The 21,925-nt window shown below is 30.4% G+C and overlaps 1 protein-coding gene across 4 annotated transcripts in view; it reads left to right on the forward strand.

Moving 5' to 3' along the window:
- The window catches only part of Ten-a (Teneurin-a transmembrane protein), a 1,091,387-nt gene that overhangs the window by 27,666 nt on the left and 1,041,796 nt on the right, over positions 1-21,925 (forward strand). The window lies entirely within an intron of this gene.

Raw genomic sequence — 21,925 nt, forward strand, 5'->3', positions numbered from 1 at the left:
ATCGTGTAAAGGAAAGGTTACGAACTGGTGGAATTTTATGGAATTTTTCAATTTTATAAGTAAAGGCTTCTCACTACACGTAACATATAATAGGGAATTTTTAAAGGTTGTTTATATAGTTTGTATCGTCATGTTATAGTTTGTTATAATGGAATCTGATGAAGAAAAGGATTACCAAGTTTAATAGAATACCAATTATATAAGAATTTTATTGTTTTGTTGTAGCTTTTCTTTTTCTTTTTAGTAGTTTAAATGATTTTTTCTTAAAATTGTGTCCATCAACATCATCTTTTCTGTTATCATAGCTCTCATTAGAAGTAAACCCTTGTTGATAAATACTTTGTTTCACTGGTTGGAAAAAAGTAATTGACCGAAGCATTTTCTGGAAAATAGGGCAAGCAGCGTGAAACTTCCTAATAAATTGCTTCGAATTACTTCTTGACTGCTTTAAGTCATTATGTTTTACCAACTCATAGTAGATGTCATTTCCTATGTCTCTACGAAGGACTACAGCTGGAGTTTGAGACTGATCATTTATGTAATAAAAATTATTTAGTTTTTGATCATTGAAGCAGTAATTCACAAAATTAAAAACGCCCATCAGTGTCCCTAGTTTTCTATATATATGCGACTTATATTCTTTCTATATTTTTTATTCTCTGTATTTACATTCAGCTACTACCTGCATTATAGATTAACAATTATTTTTAAAAAATTGAATTAACTCATGAATTGTTTGATACATCGCAAGTCTTCATCAAGTATTTTCAGACATTCTATGTTATTCAATCTTGTTGGACGTCCAAGTTGTCCATTGCATCGCAAATGGAAATATTCTCTGTTAAAACGGCACAGTCACTTTCGATTCCTTTGACCAGATACTTAGTATGCATTTTCTCTGCTGGCTTGGTGGCGCAGTGGTAAAAGCGATATGACGGTCCTCCTACTGTTGCGATAGCCGCGGGTTCGAATCCTGCTGGGGTATGATCGTAAATTTATGTTTGTGATTGTTTAATATTTGTGTAGGCAAGAGTGCAAAATCCGACAAGGAAAATGATCGCAGTCACGCCAGTAACCAGGCTGGGTAAGACCGGATGTCTTCTGAGATAACTTACCTCAACCTCATTAAAATTACCTCCCATTACTTTTGACAACATTTTATTTTCGCGTAAGTAAAACGATCTTTTCAATTTATTGCTTAGTCGAGAGATTTTTTAAAATGTTTTACGAGATCAAAGAAAGTAATAACAGGAACAATAAATATATGTTTACGTAATATTCTTAGCTATCTCCACATTTCTTTTATAAATTAATTATATTTATTGTTAATAATATTAAATTTATGTGAAATTTTTGTTTAACTATCAGTATAATGCTCGTTCTATTGGCTAACCTGATAGAACTCTATTATTGCAGAATCCATGGCTACACACTCTGTGTGGCTTTCGTCTGTCTAAATATGATATCATTATTATAATTATCTCAAACATTGGTCTGAAAGTCTTAGAAAGGCTATGCAATTTTTTATCTTTGTTATAAACGGTATTTAGAGGTCATATAAAGTAAAACCAATAATTAATAGTTCATAAAATCTAATTTATCTTAAACGTATACGATTCTAAACCATGCACGTCTTTATTTCCTAAAAGGAAAACATTTATTCTAGGTTTTCGTCAACATATTCTGTTTGAAAACTAATTTAATATGATGACAACAGATAGTCTCCATATGAAATATTTGGACGTGAAATCGATTTTCGAAAACGACTAACAAAACATTTAACCCGATAAAACTCCTGTACTCGTAAATTTCCTACAGAGATGGAAGTATTGATATGAGTCGTATAGTCGAGGATGTAATTTTCAAAAATTGATATCTACATGTTCTAGACAATTGCGTGAATTATAGTCTAAAAGTTGGAACATAGTTTTTGTAATTTGTAGCTAAGTTTCAAGTTTAAAGCGCTTATTTTCAAACAGAGATTACAACTTCAATTATGTTCATTATTAATGTACTACCATACTTTATTATTTTATTAGATTTTGTGTTTAGAACTTCAAAGATTATATTTTTTAATATTAAAATTTATAATACGGTCAACCATAATCTCAGTATTTATCTTTTTACTGTTTAACAGTTTCTTATTTATATCGGTAATATATCTATATTGGTATGTGGCTGTCTGTTATTCTTAATAACATCACTCAAATGCTCCTATAATACCTAATCATAAATTGTTCATAAATTTCCACCAAATTTCCAATAACTTGTCTCCATTTCGACATAATAACTGATAAAATTATTTCATACCATGTATCTTCTGTTTTTATTAATACAGAGAACAGATTTTACCTTCCTAGATTAGTGATTCTTCTATTTCAAGCATGTGGTAGTAGATCAAAGTTTTATTTCATAAATGGTTAGGAATTTAATTAATTTATTTACACATTTACATTAATTTTCGTTACATTTTTTGAGTTTATATCAAAGTAATTTACTTTTTTAAACTAATAAAAATAAATAGAGAACTGTCTAATAGGGGGCACAATATAGTAATAAAATTAGCTCTGTGTTTTTATAATTTGTCTAAGGTTCGTCCTTACGTGTTTTGTTAATTTCATACACAATCATTTTAAATAGCTTTTATCAGTCAAATAATTGGGTTCGGTAATGGAAAAATTCTCTAATTTATTTTTATTTGTTAGAAAACGCGAAGAAATGAGAAAAAAGAAACAAAATAAAGTTTTGTTCTTGTTGGAAAATGAATAATTTTGGATGAGTTATTTTGCCTTCCATTTAGTCTTCAATTAATAGGCGTTTTAGTGTTAAACCAGATCCATAACAGTTTCCAACATACAAGTTTAATGAAATGTTGCCTTTAAGAGTAGTTTGGTGTGAATGAAATGATTTTTTTTTGTTTGAAGTTTGACTATTATAGCAGAGTGAATTTTTGAGACGGATACTATGATGACCTCAACGCAAATGAGAACATAGTATGCTAACTTCAATAATTATAGTTATAATAATTCAAACTTCAATAAGTAATTTTATTTAACAGATCATTTGAAAAGTCCCCGGCCTAACATATAGATGGCGCTACTAGAATTAAAACTATACGTTTTTTAGTTAACCCTCCAACGATACTTGTATAAATTTGACAGCTGTCGGATCATTAGTTTGTGACTTATAGTATTTTGAGTGAAGTAACTTTTATTGTTGTGAATAAAATGGATAAAAATGAATTTAGTGTGTTGATCGAATTTTTGAAGGAAAAAATACATTTGAAGCAAAAAAGGCTTGATGCCGAGTTTTCGGACGCAACCCCAGGAAAATCAACCATCAAGGATTGGTTTGCTAACTTTAGCCATGGTGAAATGGACACCGAAGACGGTGAACTCGGTGGACGCTCACAAAAGATTGTTACCGACGAAAACATTTAAAGAATACGCAAAATGATTTTGAATTACCGTAAATTGAAATTGAATGAAATAGCATACACTCTAAGGATATCAACTGAGCGTGTACATCATATCATTCACGAATATTTTGGTATGAGGAAGCTTTGTGCAAAGAGGGTGCCACGGGAGCTAACTTTTGACCAAAAACAACGACGAGTTGATGATTCGGAGCAGCGTTGAAGATGATCAAACGTAATAAATCCGAGTTTTTGCGTCGATATATGACAATGGATGAAACGTGACTGCATCATTTCACTCCGAAGTCCAATCGACAGTCATCCTAGTGGACTGCACACGATAAACCCGCTCCAAAGCGTGGGAAAACGCAACAGTCAGCTAGCAAGGTTATGGCGTCTGTAATTTGGGATGCGCATGGAATAATTTTCATTGACTAACGTACCTTGAAAAAGAAAGGACCATCAACAGCGACTATTAAATATCGTTATTGGACCGTTTGAAGGACGAAATCGCCGAAAAATGATCGCTTTTGCAGAAAAAAAAGTGCTGTTTCACCAAGACAATGCACCGTGTCACAAGTCAGTGGAAACGATTGCAAAAATCCATTAATTGGGTTCGAATTGCTTCCTCATTCATCGTGTATTTCAGATCTGGCTGCCAGCGACTATATCCTATTCTCAGATCTCAAAAGAATGCTCGCTGTGAAGAAATTTTCGTCGAATGAAGAGGTAATCGCCGATACTGAGGCCTATTTAAGCAAAGGACAAATCGTACTACAAAAGTGGTGTCGAAAAGTTGGAGTCGCTATAACCAGTGTATCACCCTCTAAGGGAATTATGTTTATTAGAAAAAAAAAATGTGTTTTACTATGGTAGGCCGTATCAATTGTCCTGTTAAATTAACCAAACCTTCAGTCTTTTAACATCTATCGTGATGAAAAATAGAAGGAGAGAATCTTATATATTATTCATTCATTATTAGTTCGAAAAAATAAAAGTTAATATTTATCTACGAAACAAATTATTTAATCCAAAAATCGATTCGTTTCATCTCGATGAAAATCGTAAATTCGTACGTCTCTATATGAAAAACGAAAATTACGATGAGCTCCTGTGGCTGAACATTTTTATGATGGCGGCATTTTTGTACATAAATTTTCGCGACGCAATTTTTATGTCTGGTAAAAATACCAAGAAATGGGAAACAAAAATAACAATATGGGCTATTGGGGAATCGAACTATATATTTCGTATATTAGCTGGGTTATAACCGTTTTTATACGATATCATATATATAGAATTTTATATCTTGATCTTTTATACTAGATATAAAGTATCGGTCATACATAGAGAAACTTTTAGTACGTATACAATATTGCAAGTAAAATGAGAAAATAATTATTTGTCATACTTCCAAATATTCCCTCTTGTATTCTAACCCTTTTTGTGAATGAAAAACGTATGAAGATGTATCAATAGCATTCGTTATTATATTATATGCATGTTAGTGGAGAACCTATTTACATTTTGGACATCACTGGTATTGTGCTGTTATTTTATTACTTAATGTTGTAGTTATATTGTATAAATTAACTAAGTAAGTGTAAGGATTCAATCCAGCGTTTCTTTAATGTTTAATGCCTTCGGTATAATGATTTTTCTCTAGTTTCAGAATAATTGAGCCAAACCTCTTTCCTTGAAGCATTCTTGAATTTACAAACAGCCAGTCGTTACTGGCAGTCAGATCTGGATAATATTATGAGTGATAACGCAATTGAGCCTTGTTGAAGTTGACTTTGAATTTCCTAGACCTATAATATTGGGAACTGTTGTTCAACAAAAATTGTTTCACTAAAATCACTGGAGTTTTTAAACTATATTCCAGAGGGTCATGAAATTTTGATTGGGATTACTAGGTTAGGTTTAAGAAGGTTAGGATTTGGTGTCATCTATACCTCAGTTTTATTGGGCGATATGTTGAACTGTTGAAATTTCTGTTGATTAGTTAGATTTAGTAGTGAGTGAGTGACAAATCCTGGAATGAGGCATGTTGATATTATCAAGCAAGTGATATATAGTTATATCATCGTAAGACAGTATGTAATATTAGTATATAATATCACCATTTATGTTTTTACAGAACTCAAAAAATCTGATAAAACATTTCCATCTATTGATCAGAATAATTATCATCTAATCAGAAGATATTCATCAAAACATGTATGCTACTAAAAACACCTATCAATATCCATTTTTTTTGCTTGACTGGAAGGTTTATGTTAATAGCTAAGCTTGTAAATTAGCCACATTAGTCAATGATAGTTAGTTTCTCTGGTCCTATAGAGCTTACTGGCTTCAGTATGTTTTTATTCAGTAGCTTTTGTATTTAATGGTCTCAAAATAATAAATTAATTTCCCTAAAACCACTACAGTTTCTAAACTAAGGGTTGGAATTTTGTCGTTTACATTGTTTTTTGGCTTTATCACCAATAGCAATATTTTGTACTTCTTACCTATATGTCTACTATTTTATTAAAATGCGTGTAACCAGCAATATTTTGAAGGTCTGTAGATCACAGACTTATTTATTGGTGTATCATTTGATACGTTAAACATTCACTCTGGATATTAATTGATAATTTGCTATTAATTTCAATTTGAGATTATATTAAACCACTGGAGATCTGTGGAAACAAATGCTATTAAAGCGAATTTTTTAAACTAATTTGAATAACACTGACAGAACTTCTCTCGGTCAGGCGAAAGGGCAAAATAATGCTCTTTTTCCGGATGATCAGAAAGACTATTCAAATTTCGCATTTCCCTTAGGAATCGGAAAAAAGTCGGAATACGAAATATTAAAGTCCAAAATCGATTCGTTACAAACATCGACGTGTTTTAACCCGATAATAAATGTTGGTTCGGTCGGTTTTTTTTCTGTGTCTACGCTGAGTAGAAATTGCGATATATTCTCGTGTAATATACCTGAGACCTTTGGGATATGGCGTTTTATTAAAGTATAATCAGACAAAAATTACCAACGAATACCTGTTGAGAATCTTACGTTATAAGATTTCGATATTTTATGATGCCTGAGACGGAAAGTGAGAAAATAGAAATCGGACGGAACATATATGGTAACATATAATAACATATATAGTCAATTCAAAATAGCAGTGACACGGGAGAACTGTCAAAACTTCGCAACGTTGTCGCATCAACTCTAAGTTTTAGTACATTTTAGCTCTGACATATAACAATATTTTCATTAGAGAGCATATTTATGTTTTACGTTTAGTTCTTGTATCTTTCGAGGCAATGTATCCTGGTAATCTCATTATGATATTACTATATTACTCTTTAGTTTATCCTATTACTATCTCTATACATCTTTCTTCATAAAACTACATTTAAACACTGCATTCTCCTTAACGAATTTGTCATATCTGCAAAACAGTTAGTGTTATTTCTCTCCTCATACATGTTAACCAAACGTTCATGTATATCCTGAACAACAACACATATGCTTATAAAGCTTTCACACTCTATAGTACAATTCCCTACAACTAAATTATATCAATTATATACTGACCTTTAGTGATTTCCTCTTTCATCACCCTGTCTTAGTAATCGTCAGCATTGAATCATAAACCAACATTCATATGGTTTTATTCAATCACTATCACTTTCAGAAATCAAGAATCAACTAATCAAGTGAATAACTAAGCTGTTTATTTCCAATCTATTAAAAACTTACCCAAGATTCTAGCATTTGTCAATTTCTTCTTCAATGTGTCTGATCAAGCTCACACAAACCGAATATGCTGTTTTCAATAATGCCTCTTTCCATAAATCAAGACAGTTCTTATTTGAATATCCTCCTCGACCTGAATATATGTTGTAATAATTTTTTGCAATACCTTATATCAACTCAATTGGATTAAAGATGCAGTGATAGGAAGGAAGACATAATACTATGCGGTCATAACATTCAGCAATCTGATCTACTATGTATCTTTTCTCAGGCTTATTTCTAAAAAAAAAATACATAAAATTCATTTAAATATTTCATTTATATTTATCAAGTAACAGCATGAAGGACTATATATCTGCAATGAATAAATGTTATAACTAACAAAACCTAACCGATAGTTATTCACCTTGTATCTCTTTTTAAATAGAATAAAATGACAAGGATAATATTGTCTAACTGTAAAACGAATTTACAACTTTATAGACAGACACTTATTGCCACTCGTGTTACTGCTATCTTGAATTGACTATATGTGTTTTTAAAATATAGAAGAAATATTAAATTATTATCAAGTTGAACTTATTACCAATTGTAGTTTGCCTAAATTTAATGTTAATTTTTTCTTCTCATTCAATTCTAGGTAAAATAAAATATTTTCAACAAAAATATTTAACCAGCTTCAAAAAATAAATAATGAAGTCACTAAAGGTTAAAAAATGATGAAACTTTAAGATTTTTACATCCCCCAATAGATACTGATTTGGCTTCAACGGGACCACCTCGAAAGTACACTCCAATAATAAATTAATTTTAAAAATCGGCTCTTAATTGACGGAAAAATCGGTGAATTTTGACTGTGACACTATAAAATTATTTTGATGTTTTGATTTAGAAGCTTAGTTTTGTATCCAGGAAGACGATTGATCAATATTTCAATAAATATTATTTATTGATATATTATGGAATAATGGAATATTATTGATAAAATAATGGAACAAAATTTTTTAAACTCAACCCTATTATTTTTCCTTATATGTTTATAAATACTTTATCCCACTAAATGCCAAATGTAGATCACCATCATAATTTCGTAGTACTGGCCCTAATAAGCTGTTTGAAATCCATTGTATCCTATCGGAAGCGTTTTCCTTGATAATCTTAGTCAATGCTGTTTTCAAAATTTTCAAAATAAAACATGCATACACTTTTGAGGATGTTCTACAATGCACACTCTAGTATTCTCTAAATATCTTTTAACATGTTTTAAACTTATTGTAGTTATTGTTAATTTTCAACTTTGTTATTCAATAATATATAGGTACCACTGAAACACAATGAAAATTTATTTCAATGATGCAATAGAACTCCTCCAAAATTCTTAATAAAACTAGTCCTCTTGTTGATATAAAAGAACTTCTTCTATAGCTCTCGTAGTAAACTACCTTTGGAGTCCATTTGCTTGTTTCTATCAACTGACTACTTAGTGATAGACTGACGATAACTTCAATATGCCTTAGATAATAATGAAGCACTGACTGTAGTTACTACTGATTTATTAATAAACTATTTACAGTAAAGTGAATCAAAGTGGTGGTTTCTTCAAATCGGCTGGGTTTGACCAGTCAATGAATTAGAACCTCTCGGTTCGTTATATATAAGGTAGCAAATATGTCACAATTCTGAAATCATACTATATCTACCAATCACCTTCTCTTCTAACCAGTAGGCACCAGTAGGTTTCATGTTCCAAAAAGCCATAGGCTATTAGCGGCAACAAAATGTTATCAAATACTGACCGATAATCTGCCTGGGAGACCTAAAAAAATCTAACATACACAAACGCAGATATTATACAGCCAATTACGTAGTTTGACAATTAATTATAATTTTTTAAACATTATTAACAATTTTACATACTTGTCTGTCTTTGTCTTTACGTACATCTTGAAAAAAGTTTTCGGTTGAGTTATTAATGAATAAACCATCTACTGGCAATTCATAGCACACATGAATTGCTTCAAACTGGCATCTTATGTCTTTACAGTGACAAAGTTCATGTCCTTTGCTTCAAAAGAGGACCCAATAGTTCTGATTTATTCTTCTAATTCAAACCTCTTATTGAGTCACTAAAGTCTCCTGAGATATGACAATATATTATATTGAAAAGTGAAAAGGGTTTTGGTACTTCTTGTGAGAGCATACATTCTTTAACTTCAACATTTTTCTTGGTACTTTGAGATGAGCTTGATTCAGAAAACTCAGGCAAATCCGAAGTTAATTTTTTACTTCTCAGTTCGATTCTAACCAAAAATATCGATATTATAAACATTAGTTTATATAATAAAAATACGTTTAAGCCTACCATTCGATAAATTTACAAATCTAGTGATTTATGATGCTAAGTAGATGCTAACCAATTTAGAAGCTCCACTTATTTTTTCTGCTAATAATTAACTTTATAACAGAGGGGTTATCTGAATCTAACATTATACATTTTAGTAATATATTAGCGTTTTCATATAAAAGTACATCAGAATTACTAAAAAGATTATTAAAAACATATTCTATAAAAACTTAGCCGTTGTAAAATTTTAACATTTTTAATTAAGACCTTCCCATAAAACAACTCTAATTAATTTATTGTTCATTACAGTACCAAACCTAATATAGTTTTAAGGATGTTATAAGGGTGATGAAATAACGTTCTAAAATAAAGTTTCGGGTCAATTTGGGTTTTTAATAGGATATAAGGTAATTTCTTCTTCAATATTTTATGTTTTCCTCGTAAAAAACCATTATGGGTGATTTAAAATTAAGTAATTTGGACCGGAAAATTTTTTGTTGCTCGTATTATTTTAACGGGAAACTGATTCCAAAGACAAAGTCCTTCATTAAATTATAATATTCGAACACAAAATCAATTTTCTTCAAGAGTAAATAAACGACGAAAATATTTCGACCTTAATATTCTTAAAATAATAATTAATCGTAATTAATTTATCAAAATTGGTTTTGCGATTTTATAATAAGTGTCCGGAATGTACCATTTTTTAAACCAGATATAATTAGAGAAACAATAGGTATCAAGGTGAGTTATAATGCGAAGTTTTGGTGAAATCAGTCACTTAAATGTTGACAAGTGCTATTTTTAAATATACAATACTATTGAGATTTTGATACTTTTACAGTGCAGATATTATTTATATATAATTGTCGTGTTTCCAACATACTGAATTTCTGAGTAATATTCTTTTAGATATAAGATTAATCAAAATATTGACACCTTATTGTAAATTGATTAATTAATATTACTTTTAAAAAACTAATGGATTTTTGTGAATTGCAATTAATTATGTTAATTTTGAACCTTAAACAATGGCTAATTTAATCTGATACGACTCTTTGTTGGTAACCAGAGGTGGGTACGATTTTTTGTTCTCATCATTGTGTAATTTGTACAAAAAATATATTACAAATCAATAATAAAATAACAAATGAACTATCTTGTTAATTGTTGCAATTACCTGTTTATAATAAATATATGTATATATATATATATATATATATATATATATATATGTGCATATATATATATATATATATATATATATATATATATATATATATATAATACAAAATACTTTGGTCATTTCCATAGGCAATGCTTTACGATTACTTTTACCAAGCCTTATACTATTATTAAGTTTTTTAAAGATACTATCACATTTCAAAATAGATTTTGTTCACTTGAAGTATTTTTACGTTTTAATGAACTTCTTTAGTTCTATAAAGGAATAATCAGGTCAACCAATGAACCAATTTTACACAAAAATGCAATATTTAAAAGACATTCTTAATGTAAAAGAAGCTACGAAACATTTGGGTCACTTAAAGTCTTTTGATGGCAGGTTATTAAATAACATCATTGCTTTCTTTAAAATTTTCTGCTTTGATTTTTTCAGTTTGGCGGAACATTTTTATTTTAAATGATAATATAGTTAAAATTTAACTATGTTTCCATCACGTTAGACTCTCATGGGTAACTATGTTAATATTTATATAAAATATAAACTAACTATTTAAGGAGTGTTGTTATTTGAAAATATTTTACTCTCTGTTAATATACATTATCATTATCAAAATATATTTAGCAATGTAGTCTTTGTTTTGTTAATTATTTACGGTAAGAACGAAAAGAAAATTAATTAAGGTGAAGAAATTAATAAGAAATATTTGTTTGATAATCAGTAGCCATAAAAATAAAGGAGTTCTAGTTTATTATGATACATAGTTAAATTCGAAATTGGTTTTTCACTTCTAGATAATCAACAAAATATTTTATAATTTGTTCGTAAATTATTTATATTCAATTGAGTAAATAAATAATTGAAATTGAGTAAAGAAATAAATGAAGAATCAAGTATTTTCAAATGAATTTTAAAAAACAAAAATATCAAATTTGTTTTAAAACAAATATTCTCTAAACTGAAATATTAGAAAACATGTTTCAGTTAGGTACTGTCACATCAAATTTAATAAGCTATAATTAGAAGATGCTAGGTCCAATGAATACGAGTTGGATTAAGATCCCATTCGAATTAATATAGGGCATCTTTAATTTATTTTGAAATATCCTGCAAGATGATGGTTCTGGCGCCTTTTATTTACCATTATTATGTTTCAAATTCTTGTGTTGTGATGGTTTTATGCAGTTTCTTATGGCCTTAGAAAAAAGAGAATATACTTGTAGTAATGATAAGTTTGTTTTGTTTCTAATGTGGCTGGTATTCCAGTATTTGTACATGTTGTGTTCCATGTTCCATTAGATGGGATTGATCAACTGCAATCTTCCACTTCGTCATCTTCCACTGCTTGGATGCAATTGTTAAAAAATAATAAAGGTTAAAAAGTTTCATATAAACTTTAAACAATGCATTGGTAACGAAGTTATACAATGAATATATATCTAACATTATTGATAGCATCAAAAATAATTAATTCCTGTTCTTGATAGTAGAGAGTTATTATCTTAAAGAAAATGCTTAATTATTTTTCGTTAAATGAGTACGATGCTATATTGATTGTCGAAATTTTAATTAAAGAGGATTTTTATGTGTTCATTTTTAATAAATTTCTGAAGCGCCTCAATCGTCTTAGTCCTAATTCGGTCATTATATTCGAAAAATTAATTAAAAGGAGCAAAAACAACATGCCGATATTTAACGACAAACATTATTCCGGAACAGAAAAAATCCCGCTCTTTTTCTTGAGTCGTTCGCAAGAAGAAACTAGGTCCCCCGTACACTCGTAAATTTTCTTTAAAGATGGAATATTACGGAGGGTCTTTGCAGTCGTGAACTCATTTTTATAAAGCCGACATTTCTGTATATAAATTTCAGGAAGAAAAATTCTTACGTCAGATAAAAGTACAAAGGAATGAAAAACGCATATTCCTATAAGGAGCTTGTAGTGTATGAAATTGAATGTGTCACATTAGAAATTTCGTTTCAGATTATTTTACCTTTGTGTCTTGTGTAAGACGCCAAAACACAGTCTAATATCAAATTCGTTGTTTTCTGAAGAACTTTTCCTAGTCAAATGGTTGAGATACTCTTTCAAAATCCCTGCTATATTGTAAATTAGTAGAAACTCACCAGGAGTTCTGGCTTTGTGTGCGGGGGGGCTGTTCTTATGCATCCACCTACATACCCAGAATATGGCCTAACACCAAGTGATTCCCATCATTTATTCATGACAACAAGGGCTTCTATGAAAGAGGGATAATATAGTTACCTTAAAAGTGACAATAATTAATTAAATATTTCTATTTACTATACTATTATGTTGCTCTATGGGCCAACGCGACATTTTTATCTTTCTTGGATTTGAATACAAGTAAATATTTAAAAACATGTTATTTAGCGGTAACTTTTGTTTATTTAATTAAGAAATAAATATAAAAAATTTAAATGTAAATATATATTATATAATTAGAAGACAAACAATTAATATATTAATTTAAACAAACCTTCTTCCATTGACCATGAAGAAATGTCTTAAGCAAATTTTTATAAATGTCTATTTATGTCTCCTGAATAACACTAGAATAATTTGTATAACCTTTCTGTTGGAAGGGATTCAGTTTTTCCCTCCATATATTTAGAAGGTTGCAATACTGGATTGGAATTTTATAAATATATATTTTCCTTTTTCCATTTACTTATTAGAAAGCAATGGTGTGTTTCCATTTTGTGTTTCCTCTGTTCTTTTTTGTTCTATTCTCCCGAGTGCACAGTCAAATTATTATTCCAAACGATTTAACAAATGTACCATCTATATATCCATTTTATTTGCTATTTTGCGATTTTGGTTAGAAAAAAATCATGTAACTTTTTTTAAAATTTACTTTCAATAGCTGCAATATCTTTCAATGCAAATGTAATAAAGTTGATATATATGACATTGCCATATATTTAAGTTAAATTAGTGTGAAAATAGCGAAATTATTATGAGAATCTATTAAATATATATAAAGTATATTTTTTATAATTTTGGTTTACCAAAATTTTTTTTGGAATAGAATATATTATATAGAACAAACGTCCTCAGGACAGAACTAGTTCTGCAAGAAATAGAAATATCTTACGACAAAAATATAGAATATCATTTTTCCCAAAATTTTTATATATTCGAACTTTTAACTAAGAGCTTGAGGCTACTCTTTCCATCACCTCAATCCAAATATTTTCCAAATATTCATATCTATCCTTTACATATTTTCTACAGATTTCCTGGTATTCTTTTTCAGATAGTTAATTTGCAATATATTGTCGCTTATATTAAATAAATTGAATACAAATACTATATAGAAATATTAAATAATTTTTGAAACGTTATGAGGTTTTATCGCGTAACATTATTGTGTCATCAAAGCATGACCACTAAGTTTACTTTACAAACAAACGCTACGACCATTAAAGAAACTAGAAATAATGTAATGCCTGGAAAGTATTAAATAAATCCTAAAAGAACTATGTGCCATATCCTAATCAGGTTTTGTTTTTCCTTCCAAATATAAGTCAAAGAAATAGCTTTAAACGTTATATCTAAAGTTATTTGTTCTATGCTTCTCTTTAGTGAAGTTATTTTGAAGAATATTAATAACGTAAAAATTGAAATATTTTATCCCAGTTACTCTAAAGAAGCAATATTTAGATATAAAAGGATATTATTTCCTTAGTTTTAATAATAATTTTAATATATCAATAGCAAATATTCTAGTTCATATTCGAGGCTAAAAACTAAAACCTGTTTTACTTATTCGAAATTCGTTGAACCTTTCTACTAATTTCACTCCACCGCAGTCACAATCAATACCAGAGGCTAATAACCAAATTTGCGAGATTCTAAGGCACGAAAGGTAAAATGCCAGATATGCAGTAGAATTTAATATTGGCAAATTTTATGGTGAACATTTGAGATTCTGCATAGTTTATCTATAATGAAATATTTTCCATCCTACTGGAAGTATCTGGTTTATGTCATATTTACACAATTCGCTAGTTTTAAAATCGAATAACCAAATATAAGTAATTCCAGATAAATCTCAAGATAAATATTTCGTTATAGAGTTGTTAACCAGCTGGAAAATGAGAAATGTTCATAGTATTAATCTTTATCATCTTTAAATATTCGCGTAACAAGAATCGTTACTCTTCTTTTCTCTTGTTTTTTTCTGTGATTTGAATCTACTTTTTGGAATAATGAGATTTTATGTCTAAAATTAAATCTGATAATAAGCAACGAAGTTTTGAAGATTTTTTTGCACGAATTCATACCTTCGTTGTCCTTTAATTGAGTATATAACAGGTGCGGTAAAAGTCCCGCTACCATTTAGCTCATTTTTAGCTCAGGTTCGCTTTAACCATTTTGGTATCTTAAGTAGGTAAGGTAGACGTCCAAATTTTATTGTGGAAATAGTAAAAAAAGGCAGAAATAATGACTATATTTATTGAAACTAATCGTTACTACCACTCCTAAAAATATCCTAATCGTCCAGTATCTCACAATACTACAATTTATCGTTTACATACGATTTTTCTACAGTGCGGTACAAAAGGCCTTGTTCTGGAAGACAACGGATGTCTCGTAACGCTGAAAATGTGGTTCTGGTGCGCTATAATGTTACAGAGTCTCCAGAAACATCAATTCGTAGACGTGGTTCCAAGTTACACATTTCGGCACGCAGTTTAAGGCGAATTTTCAAAACTGATTTGAAAATGTTCCCGCACAATATTCAATTAACTCAGGAATTGCTACTTGAGTACAGTAATGTAATCCTAACAGTCGGTTTTGAGGAACACAGAATCCGCAAATAATTTCCCTTTTTTTGAAAATAACAGAGGTGTTGCAGTTACTGTTACTGCTACACGGTACAAAGACATGATTAGAAATTTTCTTGTGCCTGAAATGGAAGAGCAAGGACTAGAGGACATGTGGTTACAGCAAGAAGATTCAATTATTGAATGCCGTTTTTCCACGAAGATTAAGTTTGCGATGTGGCGATTTAGCCTGGTCAGCCAGATATCCGGATTTAAAAGCATCATAGTTTTTCTTGTGGTATTTTTTAAAATCAAAAGTTTGTGCGAATAAGCCCCAAACGATTGAACATCTTGGAGACAGTATTCGCCACGGAATTGAAGAAATTCAGCCTCAGATGTTGCAGGATATCATAAAAAATGCCTTAAGAAGAGCCGAAAATTGCATAGCGAATCGCGGCCACCATTTAGCCGATATAAATCTTCAATCATAACGAACAGAAAAGACCAAATAACATGCGTTTATTAACAGATCATTTACTTTAATCTATTAATAATTAAAAAATGGTCACCAGTTTAGTGTTGGAACAAACAGAATTGATTAACTTCTGCAAAAAAAAATTATAAGTAATAAGTATTGTTTCAATATCAAATGCGTCAAATCCGTCTAATATTGCTGGTTTTATGCATCAAGCCGCGTAATGGTGAAGCAAGAAAGCTCCAACTTTCTTGTTTGTGCGGTTGGTTCAATAAGTTGTCCCTGCATTTCGTTAAAATAAATTGGATTTAAAACATTTTAAATCAAAATATTTTGTTTTAAACCCCACACACACACTTAGAATCAGAGAAAGAGAGTAAAAGTAGAGAAAGACAAGACCTCTTCAAGCATTCAATAAATTACTAAAACAACATAGTTCGAAATAAAAAAAAATATATGTATATAAAATTTTTATTTTCTAAAGGGCTAATAAAATTTATAGGCCGTACTACAATTTTTATTTTTCGAAAGCACCAGGTCGATTTATTAAATTCAATTCGGGCGATCTCTGAATATTTTTATGTCGCTTTCCAACTGCCTGATACTGCTGCAATACACACCAGGGCCGATAAACGTTTCCAATAATTTTCGAGCTCGTTTGAATTTACAATTTTGCTTTGTTTTATTTATAAATAGAGATAATGCGCTCGTATAATGTGTCGTGTTGAATTGGGTTCTAGTTTTTTATTACACATATATTACGGGTCAAATATTTTTGTTTTATAGGGGAAAAAATTCGAACCCCAATATAAACCATTCCCGACCTTTATAACCAAGGGCAAATACAGGTTCTGGTATAAAATTAGATATAAATAAAGATACACTGCATGATATTTAAGGTTGCTCTAGCAATATTTATTCGCCTTAACATTTTATTATTAGTAAGAACAAGATACATAGTGTGATAATATCGTCATAATCATTACCAATTCATAGCCGACGCTCTGGGGGAATGTTTAGATCTCAACAAGCTGTTGTTGGTGTCGCGGGACTTCAAATATTCCTACTAAATATCGCCAAGGTCTTATCCATTCGATTCGAAGAAGTCATTTTCTACATAGTCTCTGAGGAATTTGTGCACCTCTCTTTTAACAGACATGTCTAAAGCATTGTAATCTGCGTTTCTGCGTTGACTTTCATAAGTTCATATCGATCTTCATCTATCTCGATCTCGGAAGAAATATGTCAGACTTGATTGTCACATTATTTTCTTTCACAGTCATCATATAGTACTTAAGAATACCTGAATATTTAAGATATAAATAGTGATCGGTTTTTTAGTTCTCAATATTACGGTCTTTTTTTAATTAATTTTTAAGCCGTTCGTTATCTGTACCCGCGAATATCACGCTATTATCAATTAGCTTCGGATTGAATAAGAAATTGTTACTGTGTTGAGAATCACCGGAGAGCCGACATCTATTTGGTGAATACTGACCTGGATCTCAAATTAACTTGACAAATTATTTGGTCCAGCCACGTCCAGTTAATGCAACCATCGTAGGATACCTGAAGAAGTTTAGTTATTTTCAGGCAAATATGTCTAGCTTTCGAAGCTTCCCAAAGTGAGTATATATTTTATGTTGTGCTACTAGTACTGTACTAGTTACGGACTGCCTTGTGAGCTGAGGACCTAGATATTACGAATGGTGCTAATAGACGTCGGTATTCTCTATTGAATTCATTCAAATAACCGCAATCAAATTAATTATCAGGAAAAGCAGACAGATTGGCAATCGTTCCAAAGTTACTCGAACTGTTTCTTGGCGTAGTTAATTGAAATTGAGACAAAATTATCGCAGCTGAAGCTATAAGGTCATAAAATGTTGATTGAAGCTACTTTATGACCTCTAGCCATACACCGCTAGCTCGTGGAATCTCAGCGCATCACAGATCAAAATGTAAGGTCACTAACGGCGGATTGTAGTAAGTTAGTTTCTCTGTCATTATGATTCATTAAACCATATTTTTATTGATTTATAACTTTGTGAAAATATATTTTGTTTTATCCTTAAATAATAGTTCACATTAAAACACACAGTTTAAACATAATATATAATAATTATAGTTAATAGATTCTCAAATATGAGACATCTTGACCAGAATAGTCAGAATTATTTATATTATAATTGTTTATGCGGTCATTGTCAGTTCTTATATTTTCTGTCTCTCCCTGAACACTATAATGGGGCAATGTATGATAGAAATTTTTCATATCTATAAGGATAAATATGGTACTCAAGCTTAAGTCGTCAATAAATGGACATATTTCTACGACTGAAATATACGGATTTCAATTTCTATGTAATCCATACGATCTTCCGAGAGGAATAACGAAGAGTACGCTTCATTTCTTGATGACATCACAGTTTTGTGACTATTTATTTGTCCCTTTGTCTTTTTGGCATGTTTTAATTGCCAAGTCAATTTATTATCTTTAGTTGTGTTACCAATTTTTATACCAATTATACTTGTTATATTTTACTTACAACTTCCTTTTTATTTTTGTTTTTCTTCGGAGTATCAATTGTCTCAATCCAAAGGTCGTATATCCAGTAAATAGTTTACCGTATTTAACAAAAATGCCCCTTTCTTATGAGTGCCACTTCTGTTTGATATGGTATAACTGGGCCATGTCTAACCTATAATTTGGCATGACAATTTACTATACCTTTTACTATTATCCATTTACTATTATTGACATATTCAGTTTATACAGACGCTAATTAAGGAACGTTCAAAATTGCATTTTCAACATCCATTATTTTTATAATATTAACAATTTTCAGTTTTTAAATAATTATAAATATATATTTTTATCATTTAGCCAATTAGATATTACTACATAATAGTTTTTTGTTCGATGTTATGTTAAATTGAATTTAGTTTACACAATCCTGCATGTTAAAATATCGCGACTTAAACACAACGTAGCTAACAAGAACCTTTTGTGTCGACAATATTGTACCTTATCTGAAGGAAGAAACAACACCGAATATCTGCAAGTCTTTGAAAAGTAACTTTATTACTTCTGCACACCATTCAAGACGGGACAGTCAAGATTGACACAATGTCGCTATTTCGAATTTAGGCAAGGCCCATTCAGATAAGGGTCTGGGAAATGGTTATTGTGTCGTCAAAAGGTTAGGTCAATCGATGTTCTTTTAGCATCATTTTCCACCGACCTTTCGATGAAAAGAGACAGATAAGGCACATATCTCTTTCTGTACGAATTGGATCTTTTGTTGGTTTGCTTCTAGAATATCTGCGCAGTGTTAATGACATTTATGTATATTAATAACATATGAAAGTCTAGTTACCGAAGTATTTATCTTCTAGATATTAGTTAAATATGTAAAGATACACATTTACACACATGTACATTTATTAGTAGAAAATAAATTTGGACAAATAAATAAAACAAACTAGTAAAAAATTAATGTTTTATTTATATTTTACATTTATTAACTTTGATTGAACCGTTTTCAAGACACCAATCATATCTAATACCGAAACAAACAATTTAAGCCTAATTTTACGGTTATATTTAACCTTTAAAACCGTCTCATTCGACTGTTTTCCTTCATTAATCATGTATTCATTAAGGGTTGTTAAGCATTTTCTGATGTGGGTAATAAGTAGCCTTTATAGTCTCACGCGATTTAAATCCTTATTATCCAATTTCCTTGCTTACAATTTTATTTTTGTCAGGTCTTTAGAACTAATGAACAAATGCTATTATATATTTTAGATATATTTCGTCACTAAACTTGAATAAACTATATATTAATTATGTTATTAAGTACTTATAAATTTATGTCTTATATTAGGCGCTTATATGTATTTTACTCAGCGATATCTACTGGCGAAAATGCATAAACAGCCATTGAATATATTTTGTCATTTCTCTACCTAAAGTAACATTATTCCGTTTACTATTATTGTCATATTCAGTTCATACAGATGCTAATTAAGGGACATTCAAAATTGCATTTTCAACATACATTATTTTTATAATTTTACTTAAATAAATATGATGCCAAGGCATATCAACTTTTAGAACTTTTAGAATCTTACTAGTAATGGTGATTTTGATATCAATGAAAAACAACTGGAGGGCCAAAACAGATCAAAGACTATTATGTGAAGACTTATTTAAAGAAAAATTGTAGTAAATAACAGACGTAAAATCACCATGCAAATATAGAATGATAATAGTCATTAATTTGTAAAAAAATATTATTTCATTTATAGAAACATTAGTACGTATATATTTTTTGCAAGCATTTTAATTGTTTTCTTTTTTTTGCCTTGACGTTTGGATAACGACATCTGGACCTTAGGAAGTTACAGTTTATATAGAGTTATACTTTATTTGTATAGGCTAATGATCCAAAGAAATCTACTGGTTGAGGAATCTATTAAATGAAAAATCGAAAACTTCAAATCCATATCTCGGAAACTATAAGAGATAATGCAATTTGGCAACCGGCAATGTAATTAGCATGCCGAATATTACTTGGAATGTGAATTGGAACGAAATCACTAATTCATGAGACCATTTTACAATTTTGGCCCAAGTTAGAAGCAGAGCCAATATTGTAAGATATCGATAGTCCATATCTCGGAAACTATAAGAGATAATGCAATTCGGCAATCGGCAACGTAATTAGCATGCCGAATATTACTTGGAATGTGAATTGGAACGAAATCGCTAATTCATAAAACCATTTTACAATTTTGGCCCAATTTAGAAGCAGAGCCAATATTGTAAGATGTCGATAGTCCATATCTCGGAAACTATAAGAGATAATGCAATTTGGCAATCGGCAACGTAATTAGCATGCCGAATATTACTTGGAATGTGAATTGGAACGAAATCGCTATTTCATAAGACCCAAGTTAGAAGCAGAGCCAATATTTTAAGATGTCGATAGTCCATATCTCGGAAACTATAAGAGATAATGCAATTCGGCAATCGGCAACGTAATTAGCATGCCGAATATTACTTGGAATGTGAATTGGAACGAAATCGCTAATTCATAAAACCATTTTACAATTTTGGCCCAATTTAGAAGCAGAGCCAATATTGTAAGATGTCGATAGTCCATATCTCGAAAACTATAAGAGATAATGCAATTTGGCAATCGGCAACGTAATTAGCATGCCGAATATTACTTGGAATGTGAATTGGAACGAAATCGCTAATTCATAAAACCATTTTACAATTTTGACCCAATTTAGAAGCAGAGCCAATATTGTAAGATGTCGATAGCCCATATCTCGGAAACTATAAGAGATAATGCAATTTGGCAATCGGCAACGTAATTAGCATGCCGAATATTACTTGGAATGTGAATTGGAACGAAATCGCTAATTAATAAGACCCAAGTTAGATGCAGAGCCAATATTTTAAGATGTCGATAGTCCATATCTCGGAAACTATAAGAGATAATGCTATTTGGCAATCGGCAACGTAATTAGCATGCCGAATATTACTTGGAATGTGAATTGGAACGAAATCGCTAATTCATAAGACCCAAGTTAGAAGCAGAGCCAATATTTTAAGATGTCGATAGCCCATATCTCGGAAACTATAAGAGATAATGCAATTTGGCAATCGGCAACGTAATTAGCATGCCGAATATTACTTGGAATGTGAATTGGAACGAAATCGCTAATTCATAAGACCCAAGTTAGAAGCAGAGCCAATATTTTAAGATGTCGATAGCCCATATCTCGGAAACTATAAGAGATAATGCAATTTGGCAATCGGCAACGTAATTAGCATGCCGAATATTACTTGGAATGTGAATTGGAACGAAATCGCTAATTCATAAGACCCAAGTTAGAAGCAGAGCCAATATTTTAAGATGTCGATAGTCCATATCTCGGAAACT

Source organism: Rhynchophorus ferrugineus, unplaced genomic scaffold (genome assembly GCF_030347505.1).
Source record: "Rhynchophorus ferrugineus isolate W39M unplaced genomic scaffold, kcgeb_rfMv2 rfM3, whole genome shotgun sequence".
Lineage (NCBI taxonomy): Eukaryota > Metazoa > Arthropoda > Insecta > Coleoptera > Curculionidae > Rhynchophorus > Rhynchophorus ferrugineus.